At 40.2% G+C, this 16,043-nt stretch overlaps 1 long non-coding RNA gene across 8 annotated transcripts in view; it reads right to left on the reverse strand.

The window, feature by feature from the left end:
* The window catches only part of LOC135100480 (uncharacterized), a 61,562-nt gene that overhangs the window by 43,772 nt on the left and 1,747 nt on the right, over positions 1-16,043 (reverse strand). For 6 of the 8 annotated variants that reach the window (XR_010268730.1, XR_010268726.1, XR_010268727.1 and 3 more), the window contains exons 2-3: positions 15,706-15,989; positions 11,757-11,905 (exon numbers count right to left, since the gene is read on the reverse strand). This is a non-coding gene — a long non-coding RNA (uncharacterized LOC135100480). Of the gene's footprint in view, positions 1-11,756; positions 11,906-14,250; positions 14,497-15,705; positions 15,990-16,043 lie in introns of those variants that run through there. The other 2 variants (XR_010268729.1, XR_010268725.1) reach the window with 2 other exon arrangements.

The following is a 16,043-nucleotide window of genomic DNA, read 5'->3' on the forward strand; positions in this document are numbered from 1 at the left end:
AAACTTCAATTGCAAATACAGAGGCAGCAGATGCAGGAGGTGGAAATAGAAAAAAATAAGGGCAGGAAAAGGAATTAAATTAAGAGGCCAGGGCAGGAAACGGTGCACAAGGAAACGGGGATGTAGAGAGAAGTGTAATCTATGTGCCTAAATCTGTGGAAGGGAAGGATGAAGATTTCTTCCTTCGGTTTGAAAAAAAAACTGCAAATTGAGGAGATGGGATGAAGATGAGTGGGCATTACTGGTACAGTCTAAATTTGAAGGAAAGGCCAGGGAGACATGCGAGTTTGAGTGAAGGAAGAGGTGAATGATTATAAAGTGATAAAAGGAAGCGGTATTGGGATCAACCCGTGTAAGTCCGGGAGTGCACCGGGAAAGGTTCTGCAGAGTTAGAAAACACCCAGGTGCCACTTATCTCAAGATGGCTCGAGAGGAACGATGGATGAAGGCCGATAATGTCATTATAATCGAGGAAATGAAAGGAGTTCTGCTGATGGAACAATTTATGGACCAGGTGCCCCCAGTTTAAAATAATGAGCTCATATCACATGACATGAGAGATGTAATGGAAGCTGGATGCAGGGCTGACAATTACTGTGAAGCCCATGGCCTGAGTAGAGGTGAATACCATGGAGGGTGAAAGTCTTTCTTTATTAAAAGTGATGATCATCAGAGATATAGAAATGACCACCAGATGAGCTCAAGATCATTCCACAGGCCAAACCAGCCCCGCCATAACAACTATAATTTTTCCCCCAGTTACAACATACCCCTGCCACACAACCACAACCTGAGGCTTATGCCACACTGGACTGGGAAGGGAAGCACTACTTACTGCAGGAAGGGTAGTGGTGATGAAGATGCAGTTAAGTGCCTTGGATGTGGGGGAAGTGAACACAGGAAGCACCAGTGTCTGAAGGGAAGGCCAAAGCCAGTGGGAGCAGTGGCCGCCCAAAAGGACCTGGTGAAGTATGTGGAGAATATGAATGCACAGATACCAGAGGAGTCACAGAAGGATGAGGGCTTTGAGCATTTCACCAGTGAAAGCATAGTGAAAGTGGAGGGAAGCCCTGAGGTGATCAAAATTCTTTGAGATATTTCACCAGTGAAGGCAGTGAAGGCTCCACTCACCCTTCCAGTCAAATCCATCCTCAAGATGGGGGCCCTTTGACCTCAACACCAATAAAAAACATCAGGAAAGGCTTGTAAGAAAACGAAATTGAAGCAGAGTTAGATAAAACTGTCACAAGTACAATCCTTGGTAGTGAAAGCAATACCGCAGTAAGTTACTGTAGCAGTAGTGATGGATATAGCTTTGTCAATGAAAGCAGTGCTTCTAGTGATGTTCCTCAACATTTTCACAAGGGATAGGGGAAAGAACTTCTCATAAAATAAAGGTCGATTCTATGGCAAGGGAGAAAAAAGACGAATCGCTTCAGACTCACAACCTCCATCTGTCAGTGGTGCTAATGTTGCACAGTGCACCACATCCCCCTTTCCCTTCTCGCTCTCAAAGCCCAGATTCGTCTTCCTCTGGATCATCGTGGACCTAAAACCTGCTAAAACAATAAGGGTAAAGCGCGTGAAGCATATAACATGTGGTAACGGGAACGATAAACTACACCGTGTCACGACTGTCTTACCGCCCGCACCACTCACCACCGCCTCAACTATTGCGGACCCTGTTATTGCAACCACCACCACAGATAAGCCTGATTCTACTGCTGCCACAGCCTCTTTATCATTGAAACACAAAAAAAAAAAAAAACAACCAGCCAGCTTTTCCTCAGATGTTCTTGAAAAGAAAAGGAGTGTGCAAAGTGGACAAGGAAGAAAGCGTATAAAAAAGGTAACAGGCTCCCTCACCACCACCACCAGCAGCTCTGGCGTCACCACCTCCACCGCTACTCAAGCTACTACAGCCCCACCCGCCACACATTCCTGTGATGTATTTGTGTGGAATGATAGCAGTAATTTTATACCAGACAGTCTAGCATTCGACATGACAAATGCAGGGATACAGCCTGCCTTCCCAGTGCATGCAGGCCACGATTACGTGGAATACTTTGTGGCTTTCTTGGATGAAAGCGTACTTCAGCAAATATGTGAGGAAAGCAACCGTTATCATGAATGGTGTACTACATCTGACACAGTATTATCTGCAAAAATGATCCAGTAGATCCCGCTTTCTGTGCGTGAGATATATGTTTTCCTGGCCTTGATGTTGCTCATGCCTCACGTGCAAAAGCATGACCTAGATGACTATTGGTCCCACGAGGACATAATTTACACTCCAATCTTTGGAAAATATATGTCAAGGGACCAATTCAGGGCCATTTATAGTTATCTTCACTTTGATGATAATATGTATCCCTCCGACACTGACCTGCTATTAAAAATCAGAGAGATGATGAACAACATCAAAGAGAAGTTCCATGCATTTTTCAAACCAATGCAAAAAGTGGTACTTGACGAATCTCTGGTGCTGTTCAGAGGGCATATATCCTTCAAGCAGTACATTCCCAGCAAGCGACACCGCTTTGGAATAAAATATTTTGTGCTATGTGACTGCGAAACAGGATGTATTTTGGACTTCGTCATATATTCGGCAAGCGAAGTTGACATCAAGAAGACTGACCCACTCCTCTTCTCAGGGTCAGTTGTAAAGGTACTACTGGAGAGGTACTTTGGTGAGAATCATGTTCTTTATATGGACAACTATTACACATCTCCTGTTCTCACCAAGTACCTGAAAGTGCATGGGGTGGGCACTGTCGGCACCGTCAGACAAAACAGAAAACACTGGCCCATGTTTCCTGAGTCGTCAAGGAGAAGTGCAGCTCAGAAAGTCTGGGAAGATGTTGGCTATTAGATGGCATGATAAAAAGCCCGTCAATATGCTTACTACTGGGCGTGTGGAGCACTTGGAAGATTCTGGTAAAGTCAACTTTAAAACAGGCGAGAAGATAATGAAGCCTGATGCAGTCATCGACTACAATATCAACATGAGGTTGGTTGATAAGTCCGATATGCTGACTGGATTCATCGACTGTCTCAGAAAGTGCTGTAAATGGTACAAGAAATCTTTTCTCCACATCACCGACATGTGTTTGCTCAATGCATACATACTGTTCAAGACACAGGTCGGTGAGCGATCTCAGCCTTCTCCGAGACAGTTCAGTCGGACTGTCATCACTCAGCTGCTTGAGAAGTTTGGCCAGGTGACTGGTCAGGCTCCAAGATGACATTCAGATGCACTTCCTGACCGACTTGAAGCACGTGACTACCTGAATAGGCACTATATAGAGCCTTTCCTTTCTACTAGTTCCAGGAACATAGGCGTGAGGCGTTGTTGTGTGCAGCCATTCATCACCTAAGCCAAAAGTGAGGAAACAAACCAGCTACAAGTGTCATGAGTGTAACGTGCCTCTGCATTGTGCCTTGCTTCTGGGAGTACCATACTTTCAAGAAATACTGATAAAAATGACAGTAATAAAAACTGTAAAATGCATCAATTGTAAGAAATATGCAAGTGTGATTTTCTTTTGTTTAGCATTTTTTATATATGACATTTATTTTCTTGTGCAGAAGTTTTTTTTCATATGATGTTATGTGTTTGGTTTCTTGTTTGGAAGTGTTTTTTTTTTTTTTTCTTTGAAGTTACATGTTTAGTTTCTCACTTGGAAGTACTTTTTCCTCCTGTGAAGTTACGTGTTTAGTTTCTTGTTTGGATGTAATATTTTTCACTGTGCCGTTACATATTTAGTTTCTTGTCTGGAATATTTTTTTTCCATAAAGGAACTGTAAAATGAAGTAGGTGTAAGAAAAATGCAGTAAAGTTACAGGTTTTGTTTCTTGTTGAGGAAGGACTTCTTTTTCTAGAAAAGAACTGTCAAATGTGTCAAACGTAAGAAAAATGCAAGGGTAAAGTTACAAGTTTAGTTTCCTGTTTTGATTTCTTATCATTCTAACATACATGAAGATCTACGCCATGTCAGAAATATACGCTCTGTCAGGACTGCCTTATCGCCCTCACCAGTCAGCTCCGCCACAAGTGTGGACCCCGCTACAGAGACCACCACCACTGATACGCCTGATCCTAACATTTTTTTTTTTTTCATTCTAACATGCATGTTGATGTTATCTGTATATATTTGTGATAGATATGATAAATAAACGCTGGATGCAGAAAAATGCAATGCAAATGTTATGCGTCATACAGTGGCCGTTCGGCGTGGAGGGAGCAGTCTAGCAACGCCTGAGCAAGTGTGTACAATGCAGCGAGAGGCACAACAATAAGTATGTAGCGAACCGTAAAAGTTACCCTTTGTAATCTCAAAAATAATAGTAATCTTTTTTTTTTTTATCATTCCTTTTGTTGCACAATGCAAGTACAGCATTCTAGCATGGATTTTGGTTCATTGCTAAGTTTAGCGAGTAATGCTAACCATAGATTTTTACAATGATACAAAGTTTGAGCTTTATATGGGTATGGTACACAGACGCTGTAAAAAAGTGATGCTTTTTATTGCTAAATAATAGAAAATAAGAACAATAGAGGTGGGTATCTGTCTATAATAATATGTTTTCATAGTTCCTAATTCATAACTCTGTACTCGTTCTACCAATGCTTATATGGTGTTCAAATTAACATCAAAGGACAGCTAAGGAAAAGGACTTTACAATGATACCTCACTCAGCAACGTTAGCTCAGTAAGAAAGAAGATACTTGAGGTTGAAGTGAGGTGTGTTTTTGAGTGAATATGCCCGCATGGCAGGCTGGGCGCGGCAAAATCTAGCCCGCGCTTAGAGGGTTGATGCAAGATCATGAGGGAGTTGAACATCCCATAGGCTATTATTCTAAGAAGCTGCTACCGTATCAGAGGGCTTACAGCACTATTAAGAAAGAGGCTTTGGGACTTCTGCTGAGTTTGAGTCCTTTTGAAGTATATGTCAAAGGGGCAAAGCAGCCTGTACAGGTCTTCACTGGCCACAATCCCCCTGATTTTCCTGAATAGAATGAAAAAATACCAAAGGCTGATGAGGTGGTGTCTGGTCTTACAGGATTATGACCTAGAAATTCACCATGTAAGAGATAGTGAGAACATAATTGCTGATGCCTTGTCTTGCGCCCCATCTATTAGACGATTTCGACGATTTCGACGAAGCGACGATTTCGGATAGGTCGGGTAGGTATTGAAAATCCTTTAAAACTTTCTGGGTTCAGTGTACCGTCCACTTTCTTAGAAAGATAACTGGGATTGCGACTATATATATATATATATATATATATATATATATATATATATATATATATATATATATATATATATATATATATATATATATATATATATATATATATATATATATATATATATATATATATATATATATATATATATATATATATATATATATATATATATATTATAATCTTAATTAAGTCCTGATTTAAAGCATTGCAGTCCTCTTCATTTGTTACTTTCCTTATAATCTTAGCGTCATCAGCGAAAAGGTTCTTGTAACTTTCTACACCATCTGTCATATCATTTACATAAACTGTGAACATCATAGGTGCAAGTACTGAACCTTGCGGGACTCCACTTATTACCGTTCTCCAGTTTGACCTGCTGCCTTTGATTACTGTCCTCATTTCTCTGTTTGTCAAAAAGTCAGTCATCCACTTTAACAGTGATCCACCGCGTCCTCCAATTTTTTCCAATTTCCACATTAGTCTTCTGTGTGGAACTTTATCAAATGCTTTTCTCAGATCTAAGTATAAGCAGTCGGCCCATCCATCTCTCTCATGCACTATATCTATTACTCTTGAATAGAAACTTATGAAATTCGTAACACAAGATCTTCCTTTTCTGAAGCCAAACTGTTTCTCTGTTATCACCTTATTGTCTTCTAGGTATTTCACCCATCTGTTCTTGATGATCTTTTCACAAATCTTCGCCACCATACTTGTGAGCGATACAGGTCTATAATTTAATGGATCTTCTTTACTTCCGGTCTTGTGAATTGGGGTAATATCCGCCTGTTTCCAATCTATGGGTACTCTCCCTTTTACCATGGTGGTGCTAATTATATTGTGCTGCACTGAGACTAATTGTGGGCTACATTCTTTTAAAATCCAACTCGATACACCATCACGACCCATTGCTTTCCTTACATCCAGGTCTTCCAACATATTTTTTACTTCTTCTACTGATGTTTTAATCTCCTTTTAGGTCAGTCCCTTTTTCTAACGTTGCCCTCTCACCTCTGAAATAATTTTCCTTAGTAAACACAGAGCGGAAGTATCTGTTAAATACTTCAGGTACCTCTTCTGGGTCATCCAATGTCTCTTCTTCAGCTTTTACCATGCTTATTTCATCTTTACTCTTTAATTTTCCACTGATGAATTTATAAAATAATTCTGGTTGGCCTTAACATTTCTCCACAACATTCTTTTCAAAATTTTTTTTCTGCTTATCTCTGTGAGTTTTGACATATTCGTTTCTCTTCCTTATATAATTGTTCCACAGGTCCAGTCTCTTTTTTCCTCCACTTGTTCCATGCTTTTTCTCTCTCCAATCTAGCTGTTGCACATCTCCTATTGTACCAATCCTTTTTGAAAAGGTTCTCTGTTGATCTTTTGGGTACCCATTTCTCTACTCCCTTATTATAAATGTCCAGGAAAGCTGTCCACTTTTCCTCTATGTCCTCCTTTTGAATAACTATGTTCCAATTCACTTCATTGAAATACTTCCTAAGTTGTCCAAAGTTAGTCTTGCTGTAGTTTAGCCATTCTATTCTGTGGTCCTCTTTCCTTATACTGAGGTTATTATCCATAACTGTGAACTGAATCAGCACATGATCACTTTTTCCCATTAGGTTTATGTATTTAAGGTCTACTATTTCTTGTTCCTTGGTGAAAATTAAATCGAGACTTGAAGGTGCTTCATTTCCCCTAAATCTTGTGTCATCTGTAACCCACTGTGTCAGGAAATTTTCAATAGCCAGGTCTAGTAGCTTGTTCCCCCATGATGACTCACTGCCTTCTGTGGTCCAATTCTCCCAAGATATCTCTTTACAGTTAAAGTCCCCCAACAGGAGAGCAGATCAGAGCAGATTTAGAGCAGATGAGAATGAGCTGACAGATATTTCCATAAATAAGGAGATAGTGGAACAAGAGATAGATAGGCTAAAAAAGTTTAAGACACCAGGACCAGATGAAATATATCCCAGAGTACTTAAGGAATGCAAGGAGGTTATTAGTGAGCTGTTAGTTTCTGTCTCTAGGAAATCACTTGAGTCAGGTGAGGTAGCAGTAATGTGGAGGCAGGCTAATGTAGTACCCATCTTTAAGAAAGGAGATAAAACTTTAGCACTTAATTATAGGTAAAATATTGGAGTCAATAATAGTGAGGAACATTAGGGAACATATAGACAAACATAACTTGATAAATCAGTTACAGCATGGCTTCATGAAGGGAAAGTCTTGCCTGACATACTTGTTTAGTTTTTACAATAAAGTGTATGAGGCAGTAGATAATGGTGATAGTTATCATATCTTATATCTGGACTTTAGTAAAGCATTTGACAAGGTACCCCATCAAAGGCTCCTGAGAAAGGTTAGGGCACACGGGATAGATGGGAAGGTCTTAGGCTGGATAAGGTCATGGCTTAGTGACAGGCGACAAAGAGTTGTAATAAACGGCTCTAAATCTGAGTGGGGTCATGTACTTAGTGGGGTGCCACAAGGATCAGTATTAGGGCCATTGTTACTTCTAATATATATCAATGACTTGGATAGTGGAATTAGTAGTGATGTTAGTAAATTTGTGGATGACACAAAGATAAGTAGATTAAGTCAGAATCGGATGCCATCACCTTGCAGGCAGATTTAGATAGAATGAATGAATGGACGGACAGATGGCAAATGCAATTTAATATCAACAAATACAAAGTACTTAGTGTAGGTAGAGGAAACCCACACAGTAGGTACATATTAAACAACAAAACTGTGGTAGGTACAGGGTACGAGAAAGATTTGGGAGTTATAGTTAGCTCTGAACTCTGTCTAGGAAAACAATGCATAGAGGCCAGAAACAGGGCAAATAGGGTACTAGAATTCATTTTTAGGAGTGTTAAAAGTAGAAGGCTGGAAGTAATATTAAGGTTATATTTGGCGCTGGTCAGACCTCATCTAGACTACGCTGTGCAGTTCTGGTCCCCACATTACAGGAAAGATATAGGCCTATTAAAATCAGTACAGAGGAGAATGACTAAAAGGATACAGGGGATTAGGAGTATTCCTTACAAGGCAAGATTGAAGCTGTTAAATCTACATTCTTTAGAGAGATGTAGGAGGGGACCTGATAGAAGTCTTTAAGTGGTATAAGGGTTATAACAAGGGGGGATATAAGCAAAATTCTTAGGATCAGCAACAAGGATAGAACAAGAAATAATGGGTTCAAGCTTTAAAAATTTAGGTTTAGGAAGGAGATAGGAAGAAATTGGTTCTCAAATAGAGTGGTAGATGAGTGGAACAGACTCAGTAATCATGTTGTTAGTGCTAAGACATTAGGAAGCTTTAAAAGAAGATTAGATGGGTTTATGAATGGGGATAATAGATGGAAATAGGTAAGTATATTTCATACAGGGACTGCTACATGTAAGCCTGGTCGCTTCTTGCAGCCTCCATTATTTTTTATGTTCTTATGTTCTTAGGAGTATATCAACATTTTCCTCAAGCAGCTCTGCCAAATATGTCCTTGTGTCTTCAAGCATTTTCTTATATTCATCCTCTCTCCAAGAGTTAGAATAGGAGGGAACATAAGTCACCACAACATTATGGTATCTTCCAATATTCTGTCTTAAGCTTATTTTCAATACTTCTGCCTCCTCCATCCCATATGTGACAGATTCCACTAATAAATCCTTCCTAACTAGAAGCATCACACCTCCTCCCCATTTATTCTTTTTGGCTAGTTCACCAGGATGGTCAGTGAAGGGAGAGGAAAGCCAAAGCTGGTGGTGAACACTGAAGTCTCCAAGAATGGAGATCTCCACAAAAAGGAAGCGAGTCAGAATGTGCTCCACTTTGGAAGTTAAGTAGTCAACAAATTTCTTATAGTCAGAGGAGTTAGGTGAGAGGTATAGAGCAAAGATAAATTTAGTTTGAGAGTGACTTTGTAGTCATAGCCAAATGGTGGAAAACTTGTATGACCCAAGAGTGTGGGCATGAGAGCAGGTTAAGTTGTTGTGCACATAAATGCAACATCCAGCTTTGGATTGAAAATGAGGATAGAGAAAGCGGGAAGGAACAGAAAAGGGGCTACTGTCAGTTGTCTCAGACACCTGTCTTTCAGTGAGGAAAAGATGAAGTTTAGTGGAGGAGAGGTGGTGTTCTATATATTGAAAATTAGATCTAAGACCATGAATGTTGCAAAAGTTAATGAAAAAAAGTTGTGGGGGTGTCAAGATACCTAGGATTGATACTAGAAGAGCAGTCCAACCTGGGGACATTTGCAGTCCCCTCCCCAAATGGGGACTCCGAGGCTGGTGTAGGAGTTGCCATGATAATTTTTTAATTTTGAATGAAGGGTGTGTGTGTTTTGTGCTTGTAGTTTTGTGTGAAGGAAGAGAGTGGTCTTTAGAAGGCAGGATGTGACTGCCTCCTTGTGTTGTGAGACACAAAGGGCAACATTCAGTGAGGTCACAGGTGGGTTTAATGATAAGTTCACAGCACCCCCTGATTCAGTGCTTTAGACCTCACTGGGAGTAATTATTGTTTTGGGAGATGCCTACTGCCTCCTCTTGTAGCAAGGAACCAGTGGAAACTGGGAAGAATAACAGAAACATATCTTCATCATGATGGCCTAGTAAGAAAGGTTAAGGTCCTGGTGTCAGACTGTAATCTTGACAACCAAGGAAAATGCATAAAGGCCAACAGGACTAATATGGAAAGGCCAATACATAGTTTAGTATTGCTGTTAGGTGATGCATAACGTAGACCGGAGCATCCCCACCAAGGAGCCAGTGTAACAAAATACTTATTATGTGCCAATAATAGTTTTAAGGTACATACTTATGTTAATTTAATGTTAAATTGTTACACAATTTAGGAGAGCCATGCTACTGTACATAAAGTGTATATGCCTCACATCATTATTCCTCTGCAATCATAAGTGAAATGTTCAATAGTTTCCTACTTGCATGAAAACACACATAATATACATAAGTATCACTACTCAATTCTACTTAAAGCCTCAAGGCGATGCTCACTTGTTAGTGGAGTGTGGTTTACCCAATGATTGTCCGCGGGCATCACTCACACAGTGGAAGAAGCCACACAAAGACAGTCAGGAAGATGACTGAGGTAAATGTCTTAATTTTGTAGTAAAAATTTAATGTCATAGTGCCAAGTTGATTGCATGGGTTGTTTATGAATACTGTAATATGCTGGAAGTGTTTTATACCAGTGATAATAATAATAATGTTATTTTATAAAAAAAAATTGAGACCGAGAACTTGTTTGCAGTTCTTATGGTCATGCTTACTTCATCAATAAAAATCAGAAAAAGAATTGCCTTTCCTTGATCCTGTGATGGGTGTGATCAGTAAAACAGATCACCTGAGAGCTAATGAAGACCTGCTAGTGCTGCTACAGAGCGAGCATTGCTGATGTGGTACTTATTTGTGAGGACAAAACTATTTTTTCTGGTATATTTCTGATTTGTATTAATCTGCTTTTCATTTTTATTGCAAAACAAGAGTTTCTGAATGGATGGGGGTTGAGGGGGTAAAATATATAAAAAAATATGATTTGTGGGAAAAACATGCAGATGAATTCCAAATAGGTTGAAAACTACCAGAAAAAAAATAGCAAGACTGGTGAAAGAATAAATATTTATAAACTAAAAGCCAACATAAGGTCAGTCTTGAATGCCATGTCATTTTGCCTGACTGGGATGCCTGATCCATGCAGGGACATCACCTGGTCTTCAAAGGAATATTACGACAAATATGGTGACTACAATGAAGTTTTTTTTTTTTTCAGTCCTTTTTTTTTTAGACTTCAATCACAAGCACTCTGTTGTGCTTGTTTGTTTTGATGTACTTCACTATGCATGTTCCACAAACACTCACATTCCTTATCCATCACAAACCTGTGTCTTGTCTCACACCACGTAACACCAAGTACACAACACCTGTCATGTCACTGAGGTGAAGAGGCAAGCCACCAAGTACACTGGCAGACCATAAACAGTCTCCCACCTCTGCCCACCCTGTGATTAGGTCTGGGGGATGATGGCTCAGCCAGACTATCACAGGCAACACACACACACACACACACACACACACACACACACACACACACACACACACACACACACACATTTTGATGAACCCTCCATTAGTATGTACTAATGTACTAATGGAGTACATTAAAATCCGTGAAGCCAAAGATTTAGCCTGTCTTAATAAAATATTAAAAATGTGGTATGACGCACTGGTCTAAAAGTCTCAGCCTAAAGGTGTGTGGTGTCATTCACCTATGGTGGTCTGGTGGTCACCCAGCCAGCCGTTCCCTTCCAGAAGGAGCTCAGAGCTCATAGTGACCAGTCTTCAGGTAGGGCTGAGACCACTCACACACCACACACCAGGACAGCTAGGCCACAACCCCTCAGCTTACATCCCACACCTACTTGTTGCCAGGTGAACAGGGGATACACAGTAAAAGGCTTGCTCATCTGCCTTACCATGCCCGGCACTCCAACTATTGTGGTGTGTCTTGTGGTGTGGTGAGTGCCAAGTCACACACCTTCCCACTACTGCTGCCTCATTACAGTTGCTTAGAGATCCCACAGATGAATTTCTGGCCCATCTTAGTACTGGCACCATGACTGCCCTGGAAGAGAAGTGGTTAAATAATTATCTGGTGCAACATTACACTACTAATTTAATTCTGTGAGGAAAAAAGAGAGAGAGAGAGAGAGAGAGAGAGAGAGAGAGAGAGAGAGAGAGAGAGAGAGAGAGAGAGAGAGAGAGAGAGAGAGAGAGAGAGAGAGAGAGAGAGAGAGAGAGAGAGAGAGAGAGAGAGAGAGAGAGAGAGAGAGAGAGAACACGCCATACGAGTGTTGACTTACCTTTCAATCAGTAATATCAATTTCACAAAATCAAAATGCAAGTGAGGCAGAGGCACAAAATATACTTACCTTGAATCAAGATGTGCCAAATTATACAAAGTGGGGCCAGCCAGCCACTAAAGATACAACTTTAGGAACTGACTACTGACTACTTTTTACTGCTGGAAGAACACTTGTGCATTGGCCAAGTAGAGGAATTCCCTGTGAGCTGCACTACCATGTCTCTACAGAACCATTTATCAGTTTAACCCTCCTACCTCATCACTTCACCCCCCCACCTCTCTCTCTCTCTCTCTCTCTCTCTCTCTCTCTCTCTCTCTCTCTCTCTCTCTCTCTCTCTCTCTCTCTCTCTCTCTCAGTATTATATGACTTTTTGTGAACCAGACATTTCTGTATAATTTATTTGTTCATGTTTCAACTTCTTTTCCACACCACCTTAGAGTTAAAAGCCAAGGTGCATTTTTTTTTAACATGTTTCTTCTGTAGGCCCAATTCTCTATCTGATCTATTTTTCTGAGTTTATCATCGGAACATTCACTAATGTTGATTGTGAAAGAGTCTATGAAATTTTTTTATGGCTGTCTTGCTCTGCATCCTTTTCTTGAAGATTTTCTGTATGTTGCACAGTTTGTGTCCAGTTTCCTGGGGTAAGGTGACTCCAGCCTTCTTCAACAATAAGTTTCAGTCAGCCATTCTAAATGTGTTGTTTTTTGCAATATAAGTCTTCACTTGAGCCCAAGTTCATTAGGGTTATATTGACGATGATAAGGTGGCAGCCTCACAACTCTGTGCCCTTCATCTTGAGCAATCATGTCAATCACATACTTCTTGGCAAACTCATACAGCTGCACCTTGAATAAGTCAGGACTGGGTGTAACTCCTTTCTTGATTAGCCAATCCATTACCTATGTTTGCTTTTCTCCATGTGTTTGGCACTTTCTCCAGGAGTGTGGAATGGTAGGGGATGTTGTCCATTACAATGATCAAATTTGGTGCAATTTTTGGTAACAGTTGATCCCTGAAGATAGTAGCATCCATCTGGTGATGATAATCACCATCGTTTTTTTTCACTCAGAAAACTTATTTTGCATTGCTGACGAAGGCCTTTCTGGTTCCTGCATGCAGAATGATGAGATGACTTCCTTTTCCAGTAGGTGGCTGTACTCAGTCATTTGCGGGAATGTTGTCAATCCAGCATTCTCCTGCTGTGTAATTCTGGTTCACCCAGGACTTGTCAAGTTGTATGATATTGTGAAAGAACTGCTTGCGCTGCCACATTTCTCATAAAAAGCTGACCTGGGTTACTTCCAAGAGAAATTTTCTTCCATCAATCTTTGCATATTTGAAGGCTATCTGCAATAAAATCTTGCAAAGGCACAAAATGCATCCATTAAATGAGATATTTTCTTTGAGCTCCTCCTTTATCTTGTGCAGTGTAGGGACTTCTATCCTTTCATAAAATCCCAAGACGATTCATCTATGAATCTCAGCACACGCCTGTCAAAATCATCCTGGTTCATTACAGGTGCTCTGTGCCTCTTGGTTGGTGATGTGAATACAGGGCGTTCTGGTGGTGACTGTCACATAAGCTTGATAGAGGACAGAGCAGATTTGTCGCACTGTCATCTCACTCACATTGGTGGCTTTGGGTGTTCGAGCTATTGCTCTGAAGGGTGCAATGATAGGACCTCTATTGGCCCTCTCAAAATAAATAAATAAATAAAAATATAATAATAATAATGATAATAATAATAATAATAATAATAATAATAATAATAATAATAATAATAATAATAATAAATAAATAAATAAATAAATAAATAAATAAATAAATAAATAAATAAAAATTCGCGTTGTAAATACTGTATTTGATGGCCCATAAGACGCACCTTTTCTCCGAAAAAAAAAAAAAAGTCTCAGGAAATGAGCCTGCGTCCTATGAGACCGAGGTTCAGCACTGAGGCAGTGGTTAGTGGTAAGTCTATGGCAACAGAGGATCTAAAATCAAACCCGACATCTTCTCACACGTAAACAAAGTGATGATTGGTACTGCACCACAAAACAACTTTTTCTTTCAAGGTAACAATATAAAATAGGTCATACTTACTAGTAATTCACACAGAATGACACCAGGAAGAATTTGCCTAAGTGACCATGCACCACGCATTGCATGTACCAAAACAAATATGCGGTCGGTTACGCGCCAAACCCGGTGACACGGGCAAGCGTCACTGCGTTCTTTAGTGTGATGCCGTTACTCCTTGAGGTAAGACACTTCCATGTAATTAAAATTGCACCTGTCTTTTAACATTTTTATGAACAAACCCTATTGCCCCTTTAGTCTCTCACAGTCACTGCCGACGCCATATACCAGGTACATGTTTACATCTAACAACAAGATTGGTAGGTAGGCTACTAGTAAATATTAAAGTTTTTAAATGCAGAATATTGGGATCTAATAATGATCTAAATGCATGTGAGAGTCTTCAAATGTCAGGTAAAATCCTTCACTTCATATCCAGAGCTTAAATCCGATCATTTATCTTTTTTTTTTATGAATTATTATTTTTCAATGTCTGCCTAAACTGGGTGCGTCTTATAAGCCCATGCGTCTTACGAGCCATCAAATACGGTAAGTTGTTTCTCCTGGCTGTGAAGAACACGCGAGCACTTGGGTATTACTTCCATCATGGGTGGCTGCCTGTGAGAGTGATCCCTAAGCCTAAGGTGACCCGAGTTACCTGACCCTAGTAATAAGCACTCGGGTGCTCTTGACCTATACGACAACGCCGCAAAGCTGTGCTGTCAAAGGTTGTGATATTTATGCAAAAACAAGACTATTAACTTAAAACCCAAACCATTCGTAGCACTGCAAAGTTTGATGAGCCAAATAATCCAACTGATGTATTATGTGATGTATTGTGTGATGTGGCAGAGTAGCTAACAGGGCTCGGCCAACTCCTAAGTGTTCTACCGACAGTAAAAATAGTTTAACATTGCTTTCCTGAAATAAAACAATACTTGCATCAATATACTGAGCTACATTCATAACATCATTAGAACACTATAGTCCAGACTGGATAGTTGGACAGGTGCTGGGCTGAGCACTGTATTTACAGAGCTTAAATTTTCTTTCAACATACCTGAGGGTGTACTCCTCTCTCTCTCTCTCTCTCTCTCTCTCTCTCTCTCTCTCTCTCTCTCTCTCTCTCTCTCTCTCTCTCTCTCATTTAAAACCTTTACAAAACCAAAGCTAATCTTCCCGTTCTCTCTCTCTCTCTCTCTCTCTCTCTCTCTCTCTCTCTCTCTCTCTCTCTCTCTCTCTCTCTCTCTCTCACATTTTAAACCTTTACAAAACCAAAGCTAATCTTCCCGTTTCCTTCTCTCTCTCTCTCTCTCTCTCTCTCTCTCTCTCTCTCTCTCTCTCTCTCTCTCTCTCTCTCTCTCTCTCTCTCTCTCTCTCTCTCCCCACTTCACAGAAAAATACTACTTCAGAAGAACATAATGCTCTATACTGAGGATTATTGCTTTTGATTACCTCTATGGGTACTGAGAAACTTACTCTTTTGAAGTTTTCATCGTTTCCGTTATACGAGGAATTTTTGTTGGGTGATGTGTGTAGGTTAGATTAGGTTAGGTTAGGTCACGTTAGGTTAGTTCAGGTCAGGTTATGTCAGGTCAGGTTAGGTTAGCTTAGGTCAGGTTAGATTAGATCAGGATAGGTTAGATTTGGTTAGATCAGGATAGATTTTGTCAGGTTAGGATTGCCTTCTTTTAAGCCAGTGGTTCTTAACTGGGGGGGACGCTTCCTGCCGGGGGGGGAGGGGGAGCGAGCACAGGACAGAACTGGAAAAAAAAAATCACGACTCATTAGCTATTAGTACAAAGGAGATGCAACTA

Source organism: Scylla paramamosain, chromosome 5 (genome assembly GCF_035594125.1).
Source record: "Scylla paramamosain isolate STU-SP2022 chromosome 5, ASM3559412v1, whole genome shotgun sequence".
NCBI classification, from domain to species: domain Eukaryota; kingdom Metazoa; phylum Arthropoda; class Malacostraca; order Decapoda; family Portunidae; genus Scylla; species Scylla paramamosain.